This window comes from Podarcis liolepis (assembly GCF_965112155.1).
Source record: "Podarcis liolepis genome assembly, chromosome: 9".
NCBI lineage: Eukaryota > Metazoa > Chordata > Lepidosauria > Squamata > Lacertidae > Podarcis > Podarcis liolepis.
Genome location: NC_139564.1, coordinates 16832134 through 16847132, shown reverse-complemented (window position 1 = coordinate 16847132; position 14999 = coordinate 16832134). Strand labels below are relative to the sequence as shown.

The window sequence follows — 14999 nt, the reverse complement described above, 5'->3', positions numbered from 1 at the left end:
AGCGGAATCTGTAACCTGAAGCGTCTGTATCACTGTATTACCAATTAACTCCTGCAGCATCAGAACTTGGCATTACACAATGATTGTCACTAGATTCAGGCCAGGAAAAACAACATGAATTCTTCATACAATGGATTTCTTCCCTACCACAAGATTGGCAGGAGGGAGCAGCCAATAGATGGATCTTTGCTCCTCTTATGAACAAAGAGTTGTCTCAGACCATTTGTTCATCTAGCTCAGTACTGCACAGTCTAAAGGTTGACAGAGGCTCTACAGATTTCCAGACAGAGGTCTCTCCCAGTCCTACCTTGAGATGCCAGTGGGAAGGATACTGAGCATTGACAGTTTTTCTTCTGTGAAATGGTTCTATTTTGTGATGCATCAACAGATTTTTTTCATATGTACCCAGAACCGGAAAAGGTTGAGGACCCTGGATTTTATGTTGTTAAAAGCAACAAAACAAGTTTAGGTTTAATAACGTAAATAAGCACTGCATATACAGTATATCAACCTTAAAAAGAAGTCCCTTTAAATAACAACAGCAACATCCTATAGCTTCTTAATTTCAAGAAATTTTACCTTTCTAGCCAGCACCTCACATGAATTACAAGTGCAGCACAGGATACTCTCCAAATTCTTCTACAATGATCAGGGCAGTTCCTATGCAGAACAGTGCAGTCGATGTGGAAAGTGTCTCAAGAAATCTGCAAAGAAGGGTTGTAGAGCAACCAGTTTGTACTAACAAGTCTTGGGAAGACAGGTGAAAATTCTGCTCGGGCATTTAAAACAGGACCAGTGTGGGTTATTTGTGAAACCCTACATGCAGGATAGGGTGGCACTGTGGGTTAAACCACAGAGCCTAGGATTTGCCAATCAGAACGTTGGCAGAATCCCTGAGACGGGGTGAGCTCCCGTTACTCAGTCCCTGCTCCTGCCAACCTAGCAGTTCGAAAGCACATCAAAGTGCAAGTAGATAAATAGGTACCGCTCCAGTGGGAAGGTAAACGGCGTTTCTGTGCGCTGCTCTGGTTTGCCAGAAGCGGCTTAGTCATGCTGGCCACATGACCCGGAAGCTGTACGCCGGCTCCCTCAGCCTATAGAGATGAGCACCACAACCCCAGAGTCGTCTGCGACTGGACCTAACAGACAGGGATCCCTTTACCTTTACACAGAGGATATGCCACCTTAAAATCCAAATTTTGTCCTTAAACTTTACAGGCACGAAATCAATCAGACTACACTAGAGTCCCAAGCACATTTAGGTGGAAGTAAATCTTGCTGGTTTCTAAGGAGCTTATTTCTGAATGAGTGAATGTGCCAACTGACGCAATTGCTCAAGCTTCACTGGCTTCTGAATTGGCCGTAAGCTAAAAAAAAAATGACCATCCTTATTTGTTTGGAGATATTTGTCTATCATCTTATCTCCACACTTAAAAGCAGTCAAAAGTATTAAGGCACTTCTCTTATTTATACTTAAATGAGTGCACATTTTTTCTTGGCCTCATTACCAAACTTGCTACCCCAGCAGTCAACAACATTTCCAGTTTTAGATGTAGTCCTGTGGTTATAAAGTTTTCTGTTTTATTAGAACACACACATACCATTGTAGGATTATCCTTTAATTTCCTCATATCTTTCTCTGATGACTTAGAACTTCTTGGAAAAGCTGTATCCTTTCAGTTTGCCAAGTTGTGCAAGATGCAAAACAAAAGCTGTTTGGGCAAAAAATGCTATTTTGCAATGGTATTGTTCATTTTTGGGACTGTCTGGTGCTGAAGAGAATAGTCACTTAGCAGCTCAGTTCAGATATAGCAGCATACCATAGCGTGAGCTAATAGAATAAGACTTGTCCTCCTATGCTCTTTATTCCACCCACCTCAGGTCACACACCACTTCAGTTTGTTACTTCCATTGTAGTGCAAGCCATGGCTTGTCATTACATACAAACCAGACAGGTTGCTATATTTTTGGCTTCAAACATTTTGAAGCTGGAAGGCAATCCTGGCTTAGACAGCCAGTATAAACCATAGTTTGCTGGGTTTTGGTGCAACGGTAAACTGTGGTTTGCGCTAAAGCAGAGGAAACTAACTTCTCCCTTGGATTCCTGCAATATATTGCACTTTGGGCTGTTTCTGAAAACTTCAGTAAGTCCTGAAGCAATTTAGCAATAAAATCATAATCAGTAAAACATGTAAAATATGTAAATACAGTTTCTAAACCAATTCAGATAAAGAGTGAGATAAAGGCCTCCACTTTAAAGGTTTGTTGAAAGAGGAAGGTAGAGCATGAGACTCTTAATCTCAGTCATGGATTCAAGCCCCACACTGGGCAAAAGATTCCTGCATTGAACAGGGTTGAACTAGATGACCCTCGTGGTGCCTTCCCATTCTACAATTTTGTGATTTAAAGTGCTAAAGTGATACCACTTTGAACAGCCATGGCTTCCCCACAAAGAAGCCTGGGAGGTGTAGTTTGTTAAGGGTGCTGAGAGAGGTTAGGAGACCCCTATTCCCATCACAGAGCTTCATGGGAAGACGAATTGATTGCTAAACCACTCTGGGAATTGTAGTTCTGGGAGAGGAATAGGGGTGTCCTAACAACTCTCAGTGCCCTTAGCAAACTACAGCCCTCATAATTATTTGGAAGCCACAGCTGTTTAAAGTGGTATTGCAGTGTTTTAAATGTATGGTGTGAATGTGGCTTTGGTATCTTGCCGGTGATGCAGCTCAGTACCGTGGTACCTCAGGTTAAGTACTTAATTCGTTCCGGAGGTCCGTTCGTAACCTGAAACTGTTCTTAACCTGAAGTACCACTTTAGCTAATGGGGCCTCCTGCTGCTGCCGCGCCGCCGGAGCACGATTTCTGTTCTCATCCTGAAGCAAAGTTCTTAACCTGAAGCACTATTTCTGGGTTAGCAGAGTCTGTAAGCTGAAGAGTATGTAACCTGAAGCGTATGTAACCTGAGGTACCACTGTACTTATAAAAACACATGTATTTACAATTACAACTGCAATAATAATAATAATAATAATAATAATAATAATAATAATACTGTGAATTCTACTTATTATCCCTGTTTTCTCCAGGGCATGAATGCTGAATCTCTTTCCATACTCTCAGTCAGAAAACAAATTGCAAAAAAAGAAAAAGAAAACTGTTCTGGGTTCCAGAGAGTTCTTAATTGGTGCGGGATGGTTGCAGACACGAGCCTACAGTACGGTAGTGTCAACTCCTATCTTCCATGCTGCACATCTGCCACTTGCTGTATTGAGACGGGTGTGTGCGTGTGCGTTGAGTAGACTTGGAAGCCAGCCACTGAAATTCTGGAAGCAAAACAGGCCTGGCTGCAAGCGGAGCTGTGCCAGGGACACATACCAGCCCTTCCAGAAAAATGCAGGAGCAAACTTAAAACCTTTCCTTCCTCCAGCTAAACAAGCAACCTGCACTCTAAAGTCCCCCAATTCAGAGCTTCCTTTCTCTTGTCTTTTGTACAGGAGTTTGCCTAGGCCAACTGCTTCTCACATTATTCACACCAGCAAAGAGAACTGCATATGATTTTAGGTAAACTGTGTTACTTTTATTGTTGTTAGCCGCTCTGAGCCCGGCTTCAGCTGGGGAAGGCGGGTTAGAAATAATTTTTTTAAAAAATTATTATTATTATTATTAATTATTATTATTATTAGCCTCCATACACAATTTACTAGCCTTGCAAACAAATCCATAAAAGCTAGCAGCTTCACAAAAATGCATTAATATTCACTTGCTGTGTTAGTCATTTGCGGCACTCTGGTGCCCTGCAAGAGGGAAGGAGAAGACAAACTCTCTTCCAGTTTACAAAACATTTTTTCTGCCTGGTCATCTGGGAGTGGAAGGAGAGTTATGACACAGTGAGTGGATCTTTAACAGCCTGTCTTACCGTGGGAAAGTGCTTCTCCTAGTGCAAAGCCACCATTGGATAGAACCCTCTGTGCACAGGTAGTTTTGTTTAATCTGCACCCTTGCAAATTTTCCATTTTCAAAATAGCAAATGAAGGAAAGCGGGAGGGCACTGAAGACTTAACTGAAAGCACAGAGCTGACAGGGAATCAAAAATGTAGGTAAAGAACCTGACAATTCCCCAGTCCAATGCATACTGGTGATGTTATTATGAAAATAGCTGTGTATATTCCACCCAAGCAATACAGATATTCATATCTGCCATAGTTCAGCGGCTTTTTTACAAGTAAGTTTCTAGCCCGTATGGATACAAAAATTAAACTTTATGGTACAGGCAGCACGACAGCCAATGCACGGGTCCTTTTGGACCCGGAAGAGGGCAGAACAGGGGTTAGAATGGGGTGGAATGGGTTTATGCATGCATACAGGGGCCAAGAACACAATCCTCATGCAAAATGGTCACCACTTGTTTATGAACATGTAATATCCAGTGGGGGGAATGAGAAGGATTTCCAGTCATTGGAGGTGGAACTTGGCAGGCCTGAATTCTTTATCAAGGCCACCGTTCCCCTGGTATGGAGTTAAAGGCATCACACAGAGTATTCCAAGGTACTCCTATCCAAGTGTTGACCAGACCCAAACCTTTCAGAAGGCTGATGAATCATGCGCTTAATTGCTCCATATTCCTCACTTCTGAGTAACAGCAACAGACCTAAATTATTCTGGTTGAATAATTTCACCTGTATTTGTTTAATCCGCATTATATTATGCAGGGCACAGAATCCTGCTTTTTCTTGACACAGAGAACTGAGTTTGTTTGTCTAAAGCCAAGAGCAGCACACATCTCAGAGCAGGCCCAAATGGCAGACAGAAAACTATTGAAAGATCTGTTTAGAGTTGCGTCTTAAGGAGAGATTACATTAGGGAGGCATGACAGATGTTTTCAAATATGTATCAGGCTGTGATAAGTAGGAAGGTAACCAGTTGCTCGGTATTGCTACTGAGGATAGGAAAAGCAGTAATGAGCTTAAACGGCAGGGGGAAAAAGATTCAGATTAAATAATATCAGGGGGAAAAGTTCTACCCATAAGAACAGGCTGCAAATTGAAAAATACTATCGGGAAAGGTTCCGGGACCTCAAGACACAGCAAGTTTTTAAAATTAGTTTGGATACATATCTGTCAGAAAGAATTTAGGTTTAATTAATCTTGTTCCTGCGCATGGGAGGTGGGGTGAATTTCTCCCTTAGTTCCCTCCAACTCTGCAATCATAAAACAGCAAAATATAAGATCATAGGGGATGCAAAACTCAATCCTGCAAAATTATATCTGCATGGTTAAGTGCTATGCTGGCAAGAAAAGCTAAGTACTCATTTGCCTGTCAGGATGCCAAATGCTTTAACAGGGTGGTTACTTTTTCAAGACTTCTTATGTTCAGGGAACTCTTTCCACATCAGGTGGTCTGCCGGCAAATTCCCAGACATCTGCAACAGAACACTTGCATGTAACAGAGCATCCTGGGGCTTGATTCAGGGCTATTTCTTGGTTCATGTAGACCCTAGGAGAAATAAAAGAGCAGCACAAGGCTGCTTACAAAGGGATTTCTGTGCTGTTGCTTTAAACCTCCGAAAACCAGAGGTTCAAAATGCTGTGCAGGGCTTTCTGAAAGCCCTTTGGAGACCAGAGGTTTAAGAAGAAGTGAAGAAGAGTTTGAATTTGGATTTGATATCCCGCTTTATCACTACCCTAAGGAGTCTCAAAGCGGCTAACATTCTCCTTTCCCTTCCTCCCACACAACAAACACTCTGTGAGGCGAGTGGGGCTGAGAGACTTCAAAGAAGTGTGACTAGCCCAAGGTCACCCAGCAGCTGCATGTGGAGGAGCGGGGAAGCGAACCCAGTTCACCAGATTACGAGTCTACCGCTCTTAACCACTATACCACACTGGCAGCAGGAACAGCACTGGCAGGGAGAAGCAGCCTCCATTGCATGGCTGCTACTTCCCCCTCGTCGAGCAAGGAGCATTTTCAATGGGCAGGTGGGAGTGCACCTTGCTCTGGCAAAGGAACCATTGGGAGCCTACTTTAAGTTCTCAATTGTTTCTTTGAAGCCCTTCCTTTGCACATGATGTCAGGTGTAGGTTGGGTGGGCCTGGGCTTCCCAAAATGGCCTGGCGGACCAAAAGGAGTTGTTTGGTGGGCCACAACTGCCCAACAGGCCTAAGGTTCCACACCTCTGTCTTAGAGCACTGATCAGGACGCTCCCCAAGCCACATGCATCCTACTGATTCTCTTTTGCACTCTCCTTGAGTGTTACTGACTGGCTGAAAAGTATCCCTGAACTCTGATCATGCTTCTTGCTTCCCTGGATGGAGACAGATGTACAAGTGTGTAGAAACTAGCCTACTGTATAAACACACAATTGGGCTGGAAAAAAAATGTTTTCCGCCCCTACGCCAGACAGTTCTGTCTTTCTTTGATGTGACAATAAGCTATGTTTAATGTTCAACCCCACACCACCGTCCCCAAAAGCAAACTTCCTATGTCCTCCTTGGGACAATAGTGAAGGAGGAGAAAGAAAAGAGTAGCATACAAGCCCAATGCTTTTGCAGGCTCATTCACGTAACACTAAACTATGGTCCAGTGCTACATCCGAACCAGGATTGCATGCCTATGGAAACATAATAGCACCCCACTGCCAAAATTCAGTGCACGTTAGTTATCTTTTGAGGTCTGCTTCAGCTGGATTATATAGCAAGCCAGCTGCACAGGTACTGCTGGCAGGCATGCTGCAGTATTAGATACAAATTCACTGCATTTCAGAAACTTGTACACACACTGATAAAGCAGCTACTTGACATTTCAAGTTGATGCCAGGCAAATATTGCCTCCAGCTCCTGCAGCAGGGCAGACACAATGTGCCATTGAAAAGGTTCTCCCTGTGCCAATGCACCAAACATCTTTGAACATCTTATGCTTCTGGACCAGCATGCATTCTTGTATGTGCACAGCACACCCTTATCTAAAGCCTTCATATTGTCTCCCATGACTCGAAGATGAATTACCTCAATCGGTGTTCTTATCGCGTGGAACACTGAGCACACACACATACGCACGCAAATGGTATGACAGCGATTAGAAATAACACAATTCTGGACTCTGAACCGGACTGGCAGGCTGCTTCCATTGTTTCCCCGAGACACAACAGTCTGTTCATCATCCCAGACTCTTTCACTGCCTCGTTCCAAAAAAAGGGAGAAAGAAACGATTTCCCTCTTCTTCTTTTGGCAATCATTAACCTATGGTGGAGTCAGTAACAAATGGCTTGCAAAGGGACGACGATTGATTCTGCTTTTAACAGGTGGCTGCATAATGCAGAATGATTAATAGAGGGGGAGATTCCAAGGCTGAAACCTCTCCTTTGCTGAAGTCAACAGAAGCATTCCCATTGACTGGAAGCAACTGAACAAGTGTCACGGCCAGCACATTCCTGTCAGACCATTGGTCCATCTTTGTAGCTCATTATCACAGCAACATCTCTCCAAGGTTTCAGGAAAGAGACATCCCCACCCATAAGGACTGGGCCTGGGACCTTCTGTGTGGAAAGCATTTATTCCAATACTGAGCTACAGTCTAAAAACGAGGGAGAATTTTTAAGCCCCAAAATGCCTCTTCCACTTCAATTCTGCACCCCTTAAACGTGCCAGAGGGGTGACAATGAAGATTTGTGCTTATTTCTTCAAGTTCTACCTAGGCTCAGGATCTGGAGACAGGCAAGAGAACAAAAAGTGGTTTGATATGAGGCATCACTGACCCACAATGTGCACCATCATTTCTTTTGGCCCACGCTTGTATGTGATTAACAGGTTTCACAGGTTTTCAAAGCACATCAAAACTACCACTGTGCTTTCCTACTCATGAATTGGTCTCACCAACACAAGGAGCTTCAACCAGACTTAGAAAGGATGTAGCTCATTGGCAGAGTACCTGCTTTGCACGCAAAAGATCCCAGGTTCGACCCCCTGCATCTCCAGGTAGAGCTTGGGATGTGCCCTGCCTGAAACCCTGGAGAGTTGCTGCCAGTCGTGCAGGCAGCACTGAGCTAGATAAACCAACATCCTGATACAATACAGTTCCCTAAATTCCTATGCCCTTAACTTCTTCCCCGAATGTTATTGCTAATGTGCGTTTGATTGAGGACTCTGGGATTTTAATTCACCTGCATTTGCTCATTGTCTCCATCTTAAGGTGCTCCAACGTCTAGAGCAAGGTTAAAAAATAAAAAAGTCCAGATATTTACAGACAAATCATTGATGGGTGATTGTGTGCGTTGAAATCCATTTATTCTCACAATTCTTACACAGCAGCTTATTCAGTTTTCCTCCATCTAAATTAATTTTTGCTATGGGGAAAAAAAAACCCGCATAATGCAGACAGGGAGATTTTAATGTAGATATTTTTGCAATTTCTCCCTTGCGTTTCCCCCCAGGATGTCCTCTTTGCGCATGCTGTGGTGCTTCCTCTATCTCAGCCTACAAGTCTTTCTTTCTCATACCCAATCCTCAGGCTTTATTATGAACTGACTATCATGTGTAGGACAGATGACGGCTCTGATAAAAGCAATAGCCTCCTACATAAAGCACAAGTATTTTGTTACAATCCAAAAGGGAAATCTTGCTAGGCTTGCCACTCATACGGAGCATGCGGGCTTGCCGTATCTGAGCGATACACTCTGACATGTAGTACGACAGGCAGGCGAGAAGCAATACATATGCATGGCCCCAAATTTAACTAGTGAATAGCTAAGCTGTTATTTATTCAATTGTGTGTATAATATACATCTATAGCTTCCATTACCCCAGCGTTACAGGCCCTCGCTGATGTATATGGATGAAACTGGCCGACTGCAAACCCAGCCCTGTGCATGCGACTTCTAGCTGCTTATGCACGCTGCATTTCACATGTCATGTCACGAAGTCAGGGAAGCCAAAGGAAACAGAATTGAGCACATCTCAATGACAATGGCGCACGAAAGGGAGCACGAGTTATTGCCGCTGTGGAAAATGGAAAAGCCATCGAGTAACCAGCCAGCCCCGAACTCCAGAGTACCATAAAGTAGCCAGGTACTTCAGTGTGATAGTTCTGAGGGTTGGCAAGCTGGAGGGGTCTAAGTCGTGAAGGTAGCCTGGATGCAGTCCTGACCATGGTCTACAAGCAACAGTTTTTAGACAAATTTAGTAGTGCATATCGGGAACAGCTCAGTGGTTCAAACCTTGGAATTTCCAAGTAGGGCTGGGGAAGACTCATACTGGAATTCCTGGAAAGACACTGCCCACCAGTGGAGACCAGCAGTGGGGAGAAACTCCTACCTGGCCTCCCCATTTGGCTCACAGGTTGTTTCAGACAAGTCACGCCCACCTGCCATACATCATATATGGCACCTGGTGTGGGGCAGGTAAAGATGCATGCAGCTGGGCCAAAAGAGAGTTTGCAGGCACCGATGATCATCAAAGCTTGCAAAGTTACGTCCACTGGCTTTTGCAAGGCCCAGTGGCTGTTGGACCTTGCAAAGCACTGTGCTTTAGCTTGCAGATGATGATGATAATGATGATTTTATTCTTTATACCCTGCTCATCTGGCTGGGTTTCTCCAGCAACTCTGGGCAGCTTACAACATATCTAAAAGCATTATAAAAAACATCAATCCTTAAAAGCTTCCCTAAACAGGGCTGCCTTCAGATGTCTTCTAAAAGTCAGTTAGTTGTTTATTCCCTTGACATCTGAAGGGAGGGCATTCCACAGGGCAGACACCACTATCGATTACAAAACATGCAGGCCGAAGCAGGTCATCTGACTTCATTGCAATGTCAGGTGACTGACAGGTGTGTGGCCCCACCCACTTGTCAAATGTGGACTGCAAGATGAGTAAGGTTAAGGGTCTGTCTCTGGCCCACCAGTCAGATCAAGAGCCCCACCCCTGATATAGACAATGCTGAGGGAGGGATAGACCACTAGTCTCTTTAGACCTTGTGTTTAAATGTCCACCGGGGGTTGTCTTGTAGTCTCCGTTTCTGATAACCTCAGTTGCAAAACTGATCCATCATTATCTTATTCACCTACCTTCACAGCTCTATGAATGTAACTAGGCATTATCCCCATTTTAAAGATGGAAGAACTTTGAGCAAAGACTCAGTGGAGCTGAATAGAAAAGCTTTGAATCCATACCCTAGAATCACGGAGCTGAAAGGATCCCTGAGGATCATCTAGCCCAACCCACCTGCATTGCAGGAATCACAACATTCAGTCCCCCATCCAATGTGAAACCACACCAGAGCCAGCTTAGCTTTGAAAAAGTGCCAGCAGTTTTATTGCTGCACCACTTCAAATCCAGTATTTTATATCTGCCAGACCACTCTTTCTGTCAAACTCTTACCCAAATTAACTTCAGGATTAAACCTCAGTGGCAGTCTTCCAGCCAATTACCACTCTGAGCTATATTTACAGATGCCATGCATTCTGAAATAGCCCCGAGATCCTCCAGTGCCGGACCAATCCAATAATTTCACCAAGACATAAATGCACCTATTCCTTAAAGGGCTTTGCCAGAACACTAAGTTGCTGTATTCTTTGGGGGGCGGGCGGGGAGACGATCACTTCCCATTATCCTTTTTTCATATGTGACATCTGCAGGTGAAAGTGATGTCAGTGTTCTGATGCAAGTGCAGCTTGCCCCTCAAGGCAAGCACCACACTGATATTGCAGTAGCCTTAGACCAGGAGCAAACTTTTTCAGCAGGGGGCCGGTCCACTGTCCCTCAGAACTTGTGGGGGGCCGGACTATATTTTGGAAAAAAAGAAGAAGAACCAATTCCTATGCCCCACAAATAACCCAGAGATGCATTTTAAATAAAAGCACACATTCTACTCATGTAAAAGCATGCTGATTCCTGGACTGTCCGCAGGCTAGATTTAGAAGGCAATTGGGCTGGATCCGACCCCTGGACCTTAGTTTGCCTACCCATGCCTTAGACTGAGTAGCTCTGTCCCAGTTGCAAGTCCCACCTTCACTGAAAGATGCCTCTTTGGTTTAAGAGGCCCAGCCTTGCTCCAGGAGTCTCTTACTCTGACAGAGCAGGGGAAACTTTGGCTGTACTGGGGCTTCCATGATAGAGTCAAAGGGTGGCAATGAGACAACTGGTAGACCTTGAGACTCTTAACCTCAGGGTCATGGGTTTGAGCCCCACATTGGGCAAAAGACTCCTGCACTGCAGCAGGTTGGACTAGATGATCCTTGTGGTTCCTTCTTACTCTACAGTTCTATGACATCCTTGGACTAGAAGGGCACTGGCACTGTGGACTCATCTTCTGGAAGTACTTCCGGGGTTGGTCCTGGGTGCAATTTCCCTTCTGATTCCAAACCCTCATCCTCTAAAGAAGGAGAATTCGACCCCAGGGTCATGACCGTCAAAATGGGTGGCATTCAATGCTTGTCCTACACAGAACAGACACGCTGAAGTACCTAACTAACTTAGGTTCACTGACTTTAACAGGTCTGCTCTGAATAGGGCTTAGCTGCATACAACCCAGAGTCAGTTCCACAAAGTACAGAGTGCAGCAATCTTGAAACTGGCAGAGTAAGTGAATAAATTTAGTAGCACGTAGGAGGATTTTAATGCATAAAATGTAGTGCTGGAATTTATCCAGGGGGATAAATCTTTTGGAGTCTCATCAGAATGACAGTCTCATGCTTCCTGTAGTTACTACTGCACCTTGCTCTCTTGAGGAACTTGTGAGGTTAGCAGAAAGGGGTTATGTTGCAACTAAGTCCTAAGCCAAATGCTTCCTGCAAAGGAATTCAATGGAATCCCATGGTAAGGCACTTCAGAACGCTTCCATGCCAATCTGGTCTTCAGCTTCCTCCAAGAATAGAAAAACAATTCAAATCACAGATGTTCTCCAATGGAAAAGATTATTAGATCTGCTATCATGACCCACTGGCCAACATCATTCTACCCCCATAATTACAAATCCTGCAGCCCTGAAGTTTTTAATTGCGTTGGTACTACAGAGACACAATTTCATATGCCACAAGGAGTTGTAAGGAGGGCGGAATCCCTCCAAAACGGTTTTGTGCAAAGTTATCTGCTGTCTAAGCTTTCCCAGCCCATTAATATTTCACTTTCATATAGCCCTGGACTGGTTTTGGAACATGCTTCCTTTTTATCCCCTTTTTATATATAAGCAAGAGAAAGTGTTTGAAGTAAGTGCTGGTAAAAAAAACCTCCCCTAGTCTGTCTCTCTTCCCACCCCCTCATCCCCCTCCCCACACACACTTGCTTTCTCCACCTCAGTCTCTTGAGGATTTTAACACTTCAAGTACAACATATACCAGGAAAAAGGGAGGGGGGAACAGAGACGAATGTGTCTAGCTTTGAATCGCCTCTTAAAAGAGAGACGGCTTTTTTCAATTGTTTTGTAGTCACATTCAGCTGTGAAAATGACGAAAAAGGAAATCGGCGAAAATAAGCGCGATTACTACATGCTGTCAGGCTGAAAGGGGAGCGTAGCAAATACAGCAGAGCCTCAAATTTACAAAACACTTTGTGAATGGAAGCAGTTTGTAAGCCTCCTGCCCTGGCAGTTCCAAAATCCCCTACCCTATTACCTTGCATCTCCACATCCTCCCGTTTGGAATGTCACCCGGGCATTGCCAGTGCTTGCTTTCCTCATCTACCTGGAACCCCTCCTCCCCAATTGGGGGGGGGGCTTTCCTAGCTCTCTATGAAGATGGGAAGCAGTGCAGGCTGAGCAGGCACCAGCCTATGGGCCCCACAACTTTCAGGGGCCCCACACAAAGGGACCAAAATAATATTGATTTGATCATAAAAGAAAATTACAATCAAGCTTTCTTAGTTCAATGCTATCCCACTAGAGAACATGCACAAGCCCCCCCCCCATTTCAGCTGCCTAGGGGCCTCCCACAGGGTTTAATCTGCCACTGTTTGGAAGCTGCCTTAAACTTAATCAGACTATGGGTCCATCAAGCTCAGTACTGACTGGAAGCAGCTCTCCAGAATTTCCATCAGGGACCTTTGCTAGCCCTACCTGGAGATACTGGGGATTGAACCTGGGACCTTTGGCAGGCAAAGCAGATGCACTACCAGTGAGCTACAGGCCCGTCCTTTCTCTGCTTCATCTCATTAAGGGCACTGGAAGCTGCCTTATACCTGGGCAGGCCATTTGTCCTTCTGGGTCAGTACTGTCACTTGGAAGTAGCTCATCAGGGTCTCAGACAGAGGACTTTCCTGCCACCTGGTATGTGATCTTTAAAAACAAGCAAACCTGGAGATTCAGGAGATTGAATCTGAAACCTTCTGCATTCAGAGCATGTTCTCTATACCACAGAGCAGCGGTCCCTCCCCCTCCATTTTATCCAATATGCTTTCTGACCTCCTGAAAAACACCCCCACGCCGCCTGATTCACAAAGGGGCTGATGTGGCAACAGTTACTGCATACTGAGCAGGGTGAGCAATACTGCGACGGAGAAATTTGATAGATTAGTCATTTTGAATCTCCAGGCTTCATATATCTCCGAGGTTCCAGCAGAGCGAAATCCGTTCCACAAGAATGTTCAGTGGAACTCTGCTCCGCCATGGGAAAAGAAAACCGATCCTCTCCACTACTTGGCAAGATGTCTCTCCTTAATGGTGTTGGGAAAGTACAGTCGCCAAAGAGCACCACCCTCGTGGCTCGTGTTAAGATGATGCATTACGAGACACCACTGGGTAATGCTAAGTCTCTCTTCCCCCTTGAAACTGCACGTGCAATTACCCTGCCTGCTGCAATGTCTAGCTGCTCCCATACTCCATGGGAAATGGCGCAGGTAGAGCATCATAGTTCAGAGTACGAAAAGGAACCATCCAGGAACAAGTGCGTCATCACCCGTCGACACCGTCTCCCCATTCAAATATTATTCCAGGAACTCACTTCTCTGCAACAACCCATCAGCCTGAATTTGCTTCATGTTATGTTGAATGAAATAGAATGAAAAACTGGAACTGGGCAGTGAGGACTTTTATTTGACACACCACACTGGGTCGAGACTCAGCCCCAAGTGATACCTGGGCAAAACAGGTGTGAGCTCCACAGTCAAAGCACACACACACACACACACACACTTTCATGCTGCCTTCTGCAGTGGGAGCTGCCCTACTTCCTTGGGGTCACAATGCCCTTCTGGTGACAAAGTCTCCACTGACCATTCTTCCTGGTGCCACATCTAGCTGGCCACCAGCCACAAATCATGACCGGTTCTGCCTCTTCCACCACCGTCCCCATGCCCACCGCAATATGACACATGTACCCCAAGCATGTCTTATTGCATGGGCAGTGAACAGTTCTCTGGCAAATAGCTCGATAGCTGTGATGAGTGTGGCTGGCGCAGCGATGGCAGGGGCAAGAGGTGACAGTGTCTAGTGGGGGCGGGGAAGGTGCCATGTGGCAACGCTGGAGAATCCACATGGCTCTCCCAGCTGCCAATCTCTCTCCCTCTCTATATATATGTATGCATGTATGTTACTGCTGCATAGCCGCTGCGGAAAGGAAGGAACCCTCTCCCCAGAAAACAGGCGTCTTCTTCCCCTGCATAAGTCCACGATGAAGCCTTGGAGCCTTCCACGCGCGCACACCCTCCTCGCCCCTTCCCCAAAACTGCACCGCCACAAAGCGCCCTGCCCTCGCCCTAATCCCAGCCGCCGCTGCGGCCACTGCCGACTTGCAGGAGAGCCCAGCTCGGTCCAATCCCAGCGAACACGCCTCGCGCGTACAGGAAGAAGGCAATGCGGCTCTCGGCGAGCCCTTCCTCGTAGCCGCGGCTGCCCTGCGTGCAATAAACATACCGGCTTCTAGCTCTCGCCTTCTCCTCCTCCAGCTCCTTTCCTCCCAATCAGCTGCCGCTACCGCCTGCCCAGCCCCGTATCTACCTGCAGGACTCGAAGCGAGCTTTAAAAAAAAACCAGAAAAGCCACAGTACACAAACCAAGCCTTTGCACCACTTTCCAGCCCTCG

The 14999-nt window shown here is 45.5% G+C and overlaps 1 protein-coding gene across 8 annotated transcripts in view; it reads right to left on the bottom strand.

Moving 5' to 3' along the window:
* The window catches only part of CCSER1 (coiled-coil serine rich protein 1), a 704602-nt gene that overhangs the window by 685494 nt on the left and 4109 nt on the right, over positions 1-14999 (bottom strand). The window lies entirely within an intron of this gene.